At 28.5% G+C, this 12645-nt stretch overlaps 2 protein-coding genes across 4 annotated transcripts in view; both read right to left on the bottom strand.

The window, feature by feature from the left end:
- LOC122505215 (fat-like cadherin-related tumor suppressor homolog) overlaps positions 1-3775 on the bottom strand; it is a 535247-nt gene extending 531472 nt beyond the window's left edge. For 2 of the 3 annotated variants that reach the window (XM_043616703.1, XM_043616704.1), the window contains exon 1: positions 3153-3773. The gene's annotated coding sequence lies outside the window, so the exon portion shown is untranslated. Of the gene's footprint in view, positions 1-3152 lie in introns of all 3 variants that reach the window. The other variant, XM_043616706.1, reaches the window with a different exon arrangement.
- The window catches only part of LOC122505240 (venom metalloproteinase 3-like), a 67610-nt gene that overhangs the window by 38937 nt on the left and 16028 nt on the right, over positions 1-12645 (bottom strand). The gene's annotated exons all lie outside the window — the stretch shown is intronic.

Below are 12645 nucleotides of genomic sequence, written 5' to 3'. Positions count from 1 at the left end.
TTTGGGTCTCGCTCTCATAAGTTTCTTCTCTTGTGTTCTGTTCAAAATCACATTGTGTGCGTTGGGTTAAATTTTCTACCTGCCGGCCTCTATCTCATTCAGAAACGAAAACCCCCAAAAAACATCTGTTCTCTCATCAAGCAAGAGGTGCTCTCGCACACTTCAATTTCTCTCTTTCTTCCTCCCAAGGTTTATAGACCTTTTTTTCAACTGATGTCAATTATGTACAAATTTTTTTTTTTTTTTTTTTTTTTTTTCTTGAAATACCAGCTATAATTTTAAAAACACATGTTTTCAAACGAATTCAAGGACGAAAATGTAAAAAAAAAAAATTATGTTACAATAATCGTGAACATAATTTTTCGATTCAATTACAATTCACTTGATATTACCTCTCTAAAAACAATAATAAAATATACGCACTTAAATTCACTAATAAGATCCATTTCAGTTTTCAGGTTTAATAATATAACAACCGACGATCATTAAACTTGATCATAAAACTGCAAATGGAATTGGAAATCTTAAAAGTTTTATTCACGATGATAAAAAATTTCGATCGTAGATTTTTCTTAATAACTAATCATTCTTACGTTTGGAATTGATTCTTTTTTTCTCTTCAGGTGTGTATTTCATTTTTAATTTTCTCATTAAAACACAAAAGGAAAAACATTAAATTCTTATTGAATTCTAAAAATATTAAAAGCAAAATACTTTCGGTCTTTTAGAAAAAAAAAATTTTAGCGTCCTGAGATTTTTCAAAGCCTAAAATTTAGAGAAAAATTCAGCATCCTATGATTTTTAATTTCTGAAATTTCGGATCCGAAATACGAAAATTAAATTTTTCATATTTTGGAAGATTTTTTTAAGTCTGAAATTTTTAAAAAGTCCATGAATCCCAACGAATCCTAAAGCTGAAAAAACTAAAGTTAAAAAAACCTGAAATTGACAAAATTTGGCGAATTCCAAAAGTTTTTAAATCCATAGAATCCTAAAAATATTTGCATTGCACAAAATTTCAAAAATGACAAAAGTTTTGGTTTTTGAGACACTTTTGAAAAAAAGTTTCTTTAGGATCAAAAGAGCAGAATATAATTTTGTTTTGCTGAAAACTACATCAGCTGACTTCTAAAAAATCTTAAAAATTATGAAATTTTTGGCTTTTTAAGATTTTTGAATCCTAAAATCTCAAAAAAAATTTTTTGATTCTTGATAATAAGAAAAATATCCTAAGAAATCCTGAATATTCCAAATAAATACTCGAGTCCCAATACTCTTAAAATTCATCAACTATTTAGTATTCGGAAAAATTTCTGAATCCTAAAATTCGAAAAATTTTAAGCTCCTTGAAAGATTTTTTAAATACCAAAACTTAGGCTTTATTAAAAATCTTTGAGTCCTAATAATTCTAAAAGTCAACAACCTTTTATTTAGACTTTTTAAAAGTTCGTTGAATCCGAAAAATTTCCTAAAAATTCTTGAAACTTAAAAAAAGCAAAACACTGGCTTTATAATAATTGCAAAAACCTTTAAGAAATGTTAATAATAAAAGACCTTTTCGATTTTTAAAGATGTTTGAGTCTTAAAATGTAAAAATCCAAAAATTTCCTAAAAATCTTCGAATCCGAAAAAATCCTAAAACTGAAAGATATTTTGGATTTCTTAAGATTTTTAAGACCCAAAAATGATAAATTTTGCCTTTCCTTAATATTCATTGAATTCTAGAATTCTTGAAAATTCTTGAAACCTAAAAAATCCTGAATCCTACAGACTACATATTTCCTAAAAATTCTAAAACTTCAACTAGTTTTGCCTTCCTAATCATCTTAAAATCCTTAAACTTATATAAAATCTTTTGAATCCGAAAAAATCCTAAATCTGAATAACTTTGTTTTCCGAAAGATCCTATTATTAAAATCAAATGTGACTGCCTAAAAATCTTCGAAACCTAAAAAATCCTAAAATTAAAATCCTCTTACAAACTACAGGTTTTCCTAAAAATCCTAGAATTTAAACAAGTTTTGTCTTCGTAATGATCCAAAATCCAAAAATTTCTATAAAATCTTTGAATCCGAAAAATCTTAAATTCGAATAGCTTTGGCTTCCGAAAGATCCTAAAATGAAAATATATTGTTACTTCCTAGAAATCTTTAAATCCTAAAAAAAACCTAAAAGCGAAAGATATTTAGGATTTTTAAGGACTCCTGAGTTCTAAAAATCCTAAAAATGACAAGAGATCTTTGAGTCCTAAAAATCCTAAAGGTAGTTAACTTCTTGGCTTCCTGAAATTGCATTAAATCCTAAAATTTTGGATTCTTCTTCCTAAGGATTCTTGAAAAATACAAAATCCTGAAATTAAAACTCTTTCCAGAGAATCCTAAAATTGAGAAATATTCGTCTTCCTAAAGATCTTTGAATCTTAAAAGATCCTAAAGGTCAAAGACATTTGATACTTTGAAAAGATCCTTGAATCCTAAAAAAATTCAGCGATAAAGAATTCTATTTTGCTAACAGATCCTTGACTTCCACAGATCACAAAGGTTATCGCCCTTGAATCCGAATCCCAACTTCTGGGCTTTCTAAAAAATTTGCAGAATCCTAAAATTCCTGAAAAAAACAGAACTAAATCCTAAAGTATCCTCGAATCCTAAAAAAAGTCTTGAATCTGAAATTATCCTCGAATCCTAAAAAAATCTTTAATCTTAAAATATCTTCGAATCCTAAAAAATCCAGAGATAGAGATCCTTGACTTCCAGAGATCTCAAAGGTTATCGCCCTTGAATCCGAATCCCAACTTCTGGGCTTTCTAAAAATTTGCAGATTCCTAAAATTCCTGAAAAATGAATTCAGAACTAAAAAGTCCTGAATCCTAAAGTATCCTCGAATCGTAAAAAAATCTTGAATCCAAAAGTATCCTCGAAACCGAAAAAAATTTTTGAATCCTAAAATATCCTGAAAACCTAAAAAATCGTTGAATTATAAAAAATCCTAAAGGTGAAAAAAAAATTTATCTTCCAGAAAAATTCTGAAGACGAAAAGGTTTCCAGCTTCCTTAAATATCCTCAGATTCCTATAAAAACTCCCAAAGCTTAAAAAGCCGGCTCCAAATGGAAAGAGGAGAAAAAAAAGTTCCCAACCGGGAACTGACTCACCTTTTTTGAAAAATGAAGCAAAAATCCAAAACTGATGTAAAGAAGAGAGTAATCCAAATAATGAAACTATTTAAACACACTTGTAAACTAATTTTTTTTTGCTTATTCACACTGTACAAACTGAAAACACTTGTAAACGATGATATTTATTTTTTTTTTGCCCACAGAAAACGAAGAAAATCACTAATTAAATCCAGGGTCGATTGCACTTGAGTTAACACTATTTTTTTTAAATTTATTTTTATTTTTTTGCACACTGGAAACGAGAGTATTTCACTCGCGAAAAATGCCGACTCGGCGCACTAAATGTGACGCCGACAAAGAGACTACCGTCACGTCGGAGCGGCAAGCCGAAACTAGCGCACCGTGCGGCTGCTAACGACGGCGATGTGAGCCTATGCCTTCCCCCCTTCCCCCCCACTACCACCTTTCGAGAAACTTTTACGCTGCCGAACTCGATCTCTTTTCAGTGTGCGGAAAGAACGAGTGAGAGAGGATCTCCCCCCTCCCCTTTTTAGGCTCTCTCTCTCTCTCATATATTTACCAACTCTGGATGATCATCTAGCGTCTCACTCGGAACGTCTGGACGTCTGGAACGAGAATCGCACAACGTGCACACACCACACCGTATACTCTACCTCTGTCACATTCACGCTCTTGCACTTGACTGCCTTTGTTTGTTTGCATTTTCTTGCTTCTGTTACTTATTAGCATCTATCAAACAGTGGAGAACGGTAAATTACGGGAATGAGTCACTTTTACTTAAAGGTATATGTATACGCTTTTTGGTTTTAGACGCTATCAGGTGCAGTGATATCGTAAATTTATTGTGACACTTTTGAAGTTGTTGCGTTTACAAAGTTTGGATGAAAGTTTCATAATAAGGAAGATAGACGCGGTTGCAAAATTGTGTATACGATTTTTGAACATGATCGTGATTATAAAACATGTTCACGAATTGTGAACATGTTCGTGATTAAAAAAAACATGATTGTACCTAAAACTATGATTATGTTTCTGACCATTAAACATGTCCATGGATTATGAAAATGTTCATAATTTGGGATCATAAATTATGAACATGTTCGTGATTCGTGGTCACAAATTGCGAACATTTTCATGATCAAAAAACATGATTGTACCTAAAACAATGATTATGTTTCTGACCAATAAACATGTTCGTGATTCGTGGTCACAAATTGCGAACATTTTCGTGATTAAAAAACATGATTGTACCTAAAACTATGATTATGTTTCTGACCATTAAACATGTCCATGAATTATGAACATGTTCATAATTTGGGATCACAAATTATGAACATGTTCGTGATTCGTGGTCACAAATTGCGAACATTTTCGTGATTAACAAACATGATTGTACCTAGAACTATGATTATGTTTCTGATCATTAAACATGTACATGGATTATAAACATGTTCCTAATGTTGGGGTCACAAATTATGAACATGTTCGTGATTCGTGAACGCTAGATGCAAACATGTTCGTGATTAAAAACATGATTGCACCTTAAACTATGATTATGTTTCTGACCATTAAACATGTTCATGAATTTATGAACATATGTTCATAATTAGTGGGTAACAAATTATGAACATATTCGTGATTCGTAGTCACGAATTGCGAACATGTTCATGATTATACAAAACTTGATTGTACCTAAAATTATTATTATTATGTTTCTGACCATTAAACATGTCCATGGATTATGAACACTTTCCTAATTTGTGGGGTCACAAATTAAAAACATGTTCGTGATCACAAATTGCGAACATTTTTGTGATCAAAAAACATGATTGTACCTAAAATTATGATTATGTTTCTGTCCATTTAACATGTCCATGAATTATGAACATGTTCGTGATCGCTAATTGCAAACATGTTCGTGATTAAAAACATATTTGTACCTAAAACTATGATTATGTTTCTGACCATTAAACATGTCCATTGGATTACAAACATGTTCCTAATGTTAGGGTCACAAATTATAAACATGTTCCTAATTTAGGAGATCACAACTATGAACATGTTCGTGATTCGTGAACGCTAGATGCAAATATGCTCGTGATTAAAAACATGATTGCACCTTAAACTATGATTATGTTTCTGACCATTAAATATGTTCATGAATTTATGAACATGTTCATAATTAGTGGGGAACAAATTATGAACATGCTCGTGATTCAAATTCTGAACATGTATGTGATTTATTCTCGTGTGCTAAAACAACAATCATGATCGTGACCATTGAGAACATGTCCATGAATAGGGATCATATTTGTGACCATTAAATATGTCCGCGAATTATGAACATATTCGTGACCATGATCAAAATATATAAATTTACATGTTTTTCATATATTGTGTCCATACTTAAAATACAGAAATTTTCACATTTCAAATAGTTTTTTCGTTGGCCATGGTTTATTAGATTTTCGGGCATTGTCAAAATATGGATATTTTGAGAGTTTAAAATATTTTTTTCTTCAGCCATGGTTCACTACTTTAATATTTTGTGGGTTTATAATATTTTTGTCATTGTCCATGGTTACTTAGATACTAACTAAGTTACTAACTAAATTTGTTACTTTATACCTTGCTAAGTTAGTAATTTTATAAATTAGTTAGTCAGCTAGTAAGTTAATAAGTTAGTAAGTTAGTTAGTAAGTTAACAAGTTAATAAGTTAGTAACTTAATTAAATTAATTAGTAATTAAGTTTGTAACTTAGTTACCTAGTTAGTTATTAAGTTAGTTAGTAAGTTAATAAGTAAGTTAATTAGTAATTAAGTTTGTAAGTTAGTTAGTAAGTTCAGTTAGTAAGTTACTAGATAAGTAATAGTAGTAGTCAGTAAATTATTTAGTAAGTTAGTCAGTACATTAATTAGTAAGTCAATTAGTAATTAAGTTCGTAAGTTAATTAGTAAGTTAAATAATAATTAAGTTTGTAAGTTAGTAAGTTAATAAGTAAGTTAATTAGTAAGTAAGTTGATAAGTTCGGTTAGTAAGTTAATTAGTAATTAACTTTGTAAATTTAGTTAGTAAGTTAATTAGTAAGTAAGTTTGTAAGTTAGTCATTAAGTTAATTAGTAAGTTAATTAGTCATTTAGTTTGTAAATTTAATTAGTAAGTTAGTCAGTAAGTTAATTATGAAGGTAATTAGTAAGTTAATTAATGAGGTAATTAGTAAGTTAATTAGTAATTAAGTTTGTAAATTTAGTTAGTAAGGTAATTAGAATTTAAGTTTGTAAGTTAGTTAGTAAATTAATTAGTAAGTTAATTAATAACTAAGTTTGTAAGTTAGTTAGTAAGTTAGTCAGTAAGCTAATTAGTGAGTTAATTAGTAATTAAGTTTGTGAGTTCAGTTCGTAAGTTAATTAGTAATTAAGTTTGTGAGTTCAGTTCGTAAGTTAATTAGTAATTAAGTTTGTAAGTTAGTTAGTAAGTTTGTCAGTAAGTTAATTAGTAAGTTAATTAGTAATTAAGTTTGTAAATTTAGTTAGTAAGGTAATTAGTAATTAAGTTTGTAAGTTAGTTAGTAAATTAATTAGTAAGTTAATTAATAAATAAGTTTGTAAGTTTAGTTAGTAAGCTAATTAGTAAGTTAGTTAGTAAGTTCGTTTGTAAGTTAGTTAGTAAGTTAGTCAGTAAGTTAATTAGTAAGTTAATTAGTAATTAAGTTTGTAAGTTAGTTAGTAAGTTAATTAGCAATTAAGTTTGTAAGTTAATTAGTAAGTTAGTCAGTAGGTCACTTATTAAGGTAGTTAGTAAATTAGTTAGAAAATTAATTAGTAAGTTAGTTAATAAGTAAATTAGTAACTTAGTTGCTAAGTTAATTAGTAATTCAGTTTGTAAGTTAGTTAGAAAGTTAATTAGTAATTAAGTTTGTACGTTATTTAGTAAGTTAAGTTAGTTAGTAAATTAATTAGTAATTAAATTTGTAAGTTAATTAGTAGGTTAGAAAGTTATTAAGTTATTTAGTTAGTTAGTAAGTTAGTTAGTAAGTTATTTTTATCTTTAGCCATGGTTTTCCTAAACTATTACCATAGACAAAATATAGAAATTTTCAGATTTAAACTAGTTTTCCCGTTGGACATAGTTTATTAGATATTTAAATTTTCGGATATGTTAAAAATATTGATGTTTTGAGGGTTTAAAATATTTTTTTCGTTGGTCATAGTTCACTAGTTTTTGACCACAAAATATAAAATGTAAAAAATGTAAAAATTTCGTGGCTTTTAAAATATTTTTGTCTTCGGCCATGTTTTGTTAGATTTTAGTAGTGGTTTAAAAAAATCCTTTCAAAATAATTACCCTAAAAATCTCAACTTTATTTTTACAACAAATGAATTTTACGACATTTCTGTCTTGGAGTGAATGCAGATCACTGTATAGGCGCCAATGGAACTTTCGGATCATCTGTTTACCAGATTTCATCGGATTAACGTGGAAAAAAAAATGTCGAGAACTTTTTTTTTCTTCTTTTAAAAGTGTCAATTGAAATTCCCAAATCGTAAAAAAGGTTTTTTTTTTTCCTTTTTGAAAAAGTATAAAGATTGACCGCACGTGTTTTTGAGTGTTGGCATTTCACAGAATTTGTGTCCCTTCTTTAAGTTATTGTGCTTTAAAAAAGAAAGCACTTAAAAAAATATTAATTACAAAAATGGTTAAAATTTCCAATTCGTAAAATTATGTAAAAAAATAAAATTTTCAAGGAAAAAGTGTGTAATCAAATGAAAAAAGATTTTTTCCAAATGTATAAAAATCGTATGATTTGCAAAAAAAAATTTCTCGTTAATTGATATAAATTTTACAAAATTCACACATTGGAAAAATAATTCTTGCGGAATGGATAAAATATGGACATAAAAATATTAACGAATTAAAAACGTACTTTATGTATGCTACAAAATTATTATTTGTATATATTTCCATTATTAATTTCTTTCTTTTTTCAAAAAATATTTGTACAATTATTTTATGTTTTTTTTAATTAAAAATATAACTTTATATTAAAATTGAAATTTACTTAAAATGATATCATACTTTAATTTTGTAATTACAAAAAAAATTATAAATTAATATTTTCGATTATAAAAAAAAAATGTTTTCCTATATTTTTTAAAAATTCGTATAAAGAAATATTAAGTAAGAATTTTCTTCTAATGCAATATGTATTCCACTATAGGAAAAATAATTTTTCATCAATTTTTAACTTCACAAAAATTTCGTTAAAAATTCAATATCTCTAAAATCAGCGAAAAAAGGAGAAAAACATTTTTTAATTTCAATACTTCCTTTTTTTCATTAGTCTTTTTAAATATTAAAATTTAGCCCGCGTAAAGTTTAGATATAGAAAAATATTTCGGTAAAATTTATAAATTCGAAAATATTTGCAAAAAAAAAATGTAAAGAAGGAATTTGGTAAATTAAAAAATTTTTTTAAAATTTTTTATTATATTTATATTATTTATTAATTATTTATATTTATATTATTTATTTTATTTCTATTTTATTTCATTTTAAATTCATCTTGATAAGACTTTAACTTTTATAGTTTAAAATATAATTAATTTTTAATCAAATTAAATTTTACTTTCATTACTAATAAAATATTTGCAAATTACAAATATTCACCGCTTTCGATTTATACCTTTGGCATTGGATTATCTTTTGGTTTGTTTTGATCCTTTTGTTCTGCCTCAATTATTTTTATGAAAATAAAATTAAAAACTTTAATTAAATTTAACAAAAAAAAAAAATATTTCCTTTTGTGGAAAATTTATTGCAGAGATCGTTTATTTTAGTGAAAACAAAAAAAAAACAACTGAAATCGTGCCAAGGATTATAATATGGTGACGTTTCAAGAGAATCAAGAAGTTGTCGAGTTTTGTAAGGATGCTAGAGAGTTCAAAACTGACGCCTCTTCTTGAAACTTGTGTTAGAAGCGCTCCATGGAGTTCCTCATGAATTTCCTTCGCGGTTGCATTGAGGAGCGATCAGCGAGAGCTCTTATGCTCAGCACCCGATCGCCTCTTCAACTTCCTATATATATGTATATATATATATATATATATATATATATATTATATACTTATTATTGAAAGCAATCGCAAACTCACATTGGCATCATTTCTGAGAAACAACGATTTCCCCCTAATATGAATTTCATTCTATTTAATAAAATATTTAGGAAAAAAAATATTTTTAGATTTATCTAGGAGTTAAAATTGTAAATTCAGAAAATTTTATAAACCATCACAATTACCTTCACTTTTATTCCACTCCACATTAAATGCACTTCACTTTCACTCCACTTTCACTTCACTTTCACTTCACTTTCACTTCACTTTCACTCCAAAACTTTTACTTCACTTTCACTCCACTTTCACTTCACATTTACGTCACTTTTACTTCACTTTTACTTCACTTTCACTTCACTCTTAATTTACTTTCACAATACTTACACTTCAATTCACTTTCACTTCACTATCTATTCCTTTTCAATATTATTTTCACTTCACTTCACTTCATTTCAGTTCACTATTAATTCACTCTCACTTTACTTTCAAGTCAGTTTCACTGTCACTTCACTTTTATTCCTGTTTGACTCTACTTTCACTTCAATTCCATTTCAAATCACTTTCACTTCAATCTCAATTCACATTTATACTACTTTTTCTTCAATTACACTTCACTGTCACTTTCACTTTATACTATTTATACCCTATCACTATTACTTTCACTTTACCTTTCTTTAAATTTAGTTTTATTTCACTTCACTATTAACTCACTCTGATTTTACTTTTAAGTCAGTTTCATTCTCACTTCACCTTCATTCCCGTTTCACTCTACTTTTACTTTAACTCCACTTCAAATCATTTTCACTTCAATCTCAATTCACTTTTACATTACTTTTGCATCAATTTCACTTCACTTTCAATTTGGTTTTATTTACTCTCACTTTCGCTCTCACTTTACTTTCACTTATCACTCACTTTACTTTCATTTTACTGACACTTTAATTTCACTTCAGTTTCACTTAAATTCTTTCACTTCCACTCTCACTTGACTTGCACTTTACATTGTCTTTACTTTTAATTCACTTTCATATCACTTCAAATAAACTTTCACTCTCAATTCACTTTAATTCCACTTCACTGACACTTTTACTTCACTATTTATTCCATATCACTAATACTTTCACTTAACTTTTATTCTTACTTTCACTTCACCTCTCTTTAAATTCAGTTTCTTTTCACTTTACTATTAGTTCACTCGCACTTTACTTTCAATTCAGTTTCACACTCACTTCACTTTCATATCAGTTTCACTCCCACTTACACTTCAATTCACCTTCAAATCCCTTTCATTTCAATCTCAATTCACTTTTACACTACTTTCACTTCAATTTCACTTCACTTTAAATTGAGTTTCATACACTCTCACCTACGCTTTCACTTTAGTTTCACTTCACATTTACTTTTACTTCAACTTAAACTCTCATTTTCACTTCACTTCAATGCACTTTCAATTTTACTTTTACTTTACTCTCATTTTACATTTATTTCATCGTTAGTTTCACTTCACTTTCACTTTCACTTCACTTCACTTTCACTTCACTTTTATCTCACTTCACTTTCACCTTACTTCACTTACACTTTACTTTACTTTCACTTTACTTTCACTTTACTTTCACTTTACTTTCACTTCACTTCACTTTCACTTCACTTTTATCTCACTTCACTTTCACCTTACTTCACTTACACTTTACTTTACTTTCACTTTACTTTCACTTTACTTTCACTTTACTTTCACTTTACTTTCACTTTACTTTCACTTTACTTTCACTTTACTTTCACTTTACTTTCACTTTACTTTCACTTTACTTTCACTTTACTTTCACTTTACTTTTACTTCACTTTCACTTCACTTTCACTTCACTTTCACTTTACTTCACTTTTACTTCACAGCAATAAGCAATAAGTTTCAAAAATTACATAAATTTAGTTCCGAAATTTGGTATGTCGAATTCTTATTAAATTGTATATTTTATTTCTATTTATCACTGTTTTGTGTCAACAAAGCTATTCAATATTACTCTCATTAAAGTTGACATTTCAATGAAGTAATTAACATATTTCCAGTATCCGTCTCAATAAGTATCCATAGACTGAAAATACTCTCTTCAATTAATATTGCGATGAGTTTTAGATGAATAATTATATCACACAATTATTTTATGCATACATCGATAATAATATCATAAATAGTTTCCAAATGTATATATACTCTAACTCTCTTTAATATTGATTTGATATGCTGTTTATAGTCCATAACCGCAAGTTTTGAAATTATATATACCATACAGAAATTTCACTATAAATATATACATGTATATCTTATGCGTATAGAATATAAGGCTACTAATACCAAGTTCAATTCGTTACCTACATACCTATATATATACACGAATCCAAGAAAGCTCATAATACCAAAATGGGGGATAAAACTCTACGGAAGATATCAGATAAGCACAAAAGTATATATATATATAGAGATATCATCTCTAATAGTCGATTCGTCATTTCCGATTACTTACAGCGGGAAAAGAATAAGTGGCTCTTTTCTCTTGAGTATAAATAAAGAAGAAGAAAAAGAAGGGAAAATACACGGGTCTATTGTGGAAGTTTTTTAGACTCCCTCTTCGAGAACAGGGGAAACCAAGAAAAAATGGCAAAAACAAAAAAATTCTACAATTTTAATGATAATTTTTGTTAATTAATTTAATTTTTAAAAACTCATCCACCATATTGGATCCGCCATTTTGAATTTTCAAAAACGGACACCAGATTCATTATTAGCGAGCTAAACAACCCCCAAGTTGTGAATTTCTTACGAATCCGATAAATTTTTAAAAATTCATCCGCCATATTGGATCCGCCATTTTGAATTTTCAAAAACAGACATTGAATTGAATTTCCCGCGCGTAGGTGGCGCTAGTGTTTTTATTTAAAGAATAACAGGGGTCCTACCTTGACTGAGGTCCAACTCTGACTATGTTCGGCCTTTTAGGTATCAGAAAAAGCCGTAGTTCCTTCTTTCGTAGTCAATGGAGATTAACACCACCTTAAAAGTCAAACACGATGATGATGATGATGATGATGATGATGATGATGATGATGATGATGATGATGATGATGATGATGATGATGATGATGATGATGATGAAGGCAAAACAGATTGTACTTAAGGTTTGGATATATTAAAGGGAACGTAGTTATACCAAGAAGACCATTACTCCTAGAAAAGGTTAGGTACCTGTCCCATAAGCTGTCGATGTTATTACAAATTGCCATCATCCAAACCCATCTTTGGCTTTTCTGATCGCTTCCTTATTATGAGTTTCGATATATAATAAACAAACCATAATCCATGTGCGTCTATATAGATGACACAAATATGTCGTCTCCCTTT

This window comes from Leptopilina heterotoma, unplaced genomic scaffold (assembly GCF_015476425.1).
Source record: "Leptopilina heterotoma isolate Lh14 unplaced genomic scaffold, ASM1547642v1 Lhet_350, whole genome shotgun sequence".
Lineage (NCBI taxonomy): Eukaryota > Metazoa > Arthropoda > Insecta > Hymenoptera > Figitidae > Leptopilina > Leptopilina heterotoma.
Note: the sequence above shows the minus strand (reverse complement) of the source record. Positions and strands in the feature narration are given on the sequence as shown.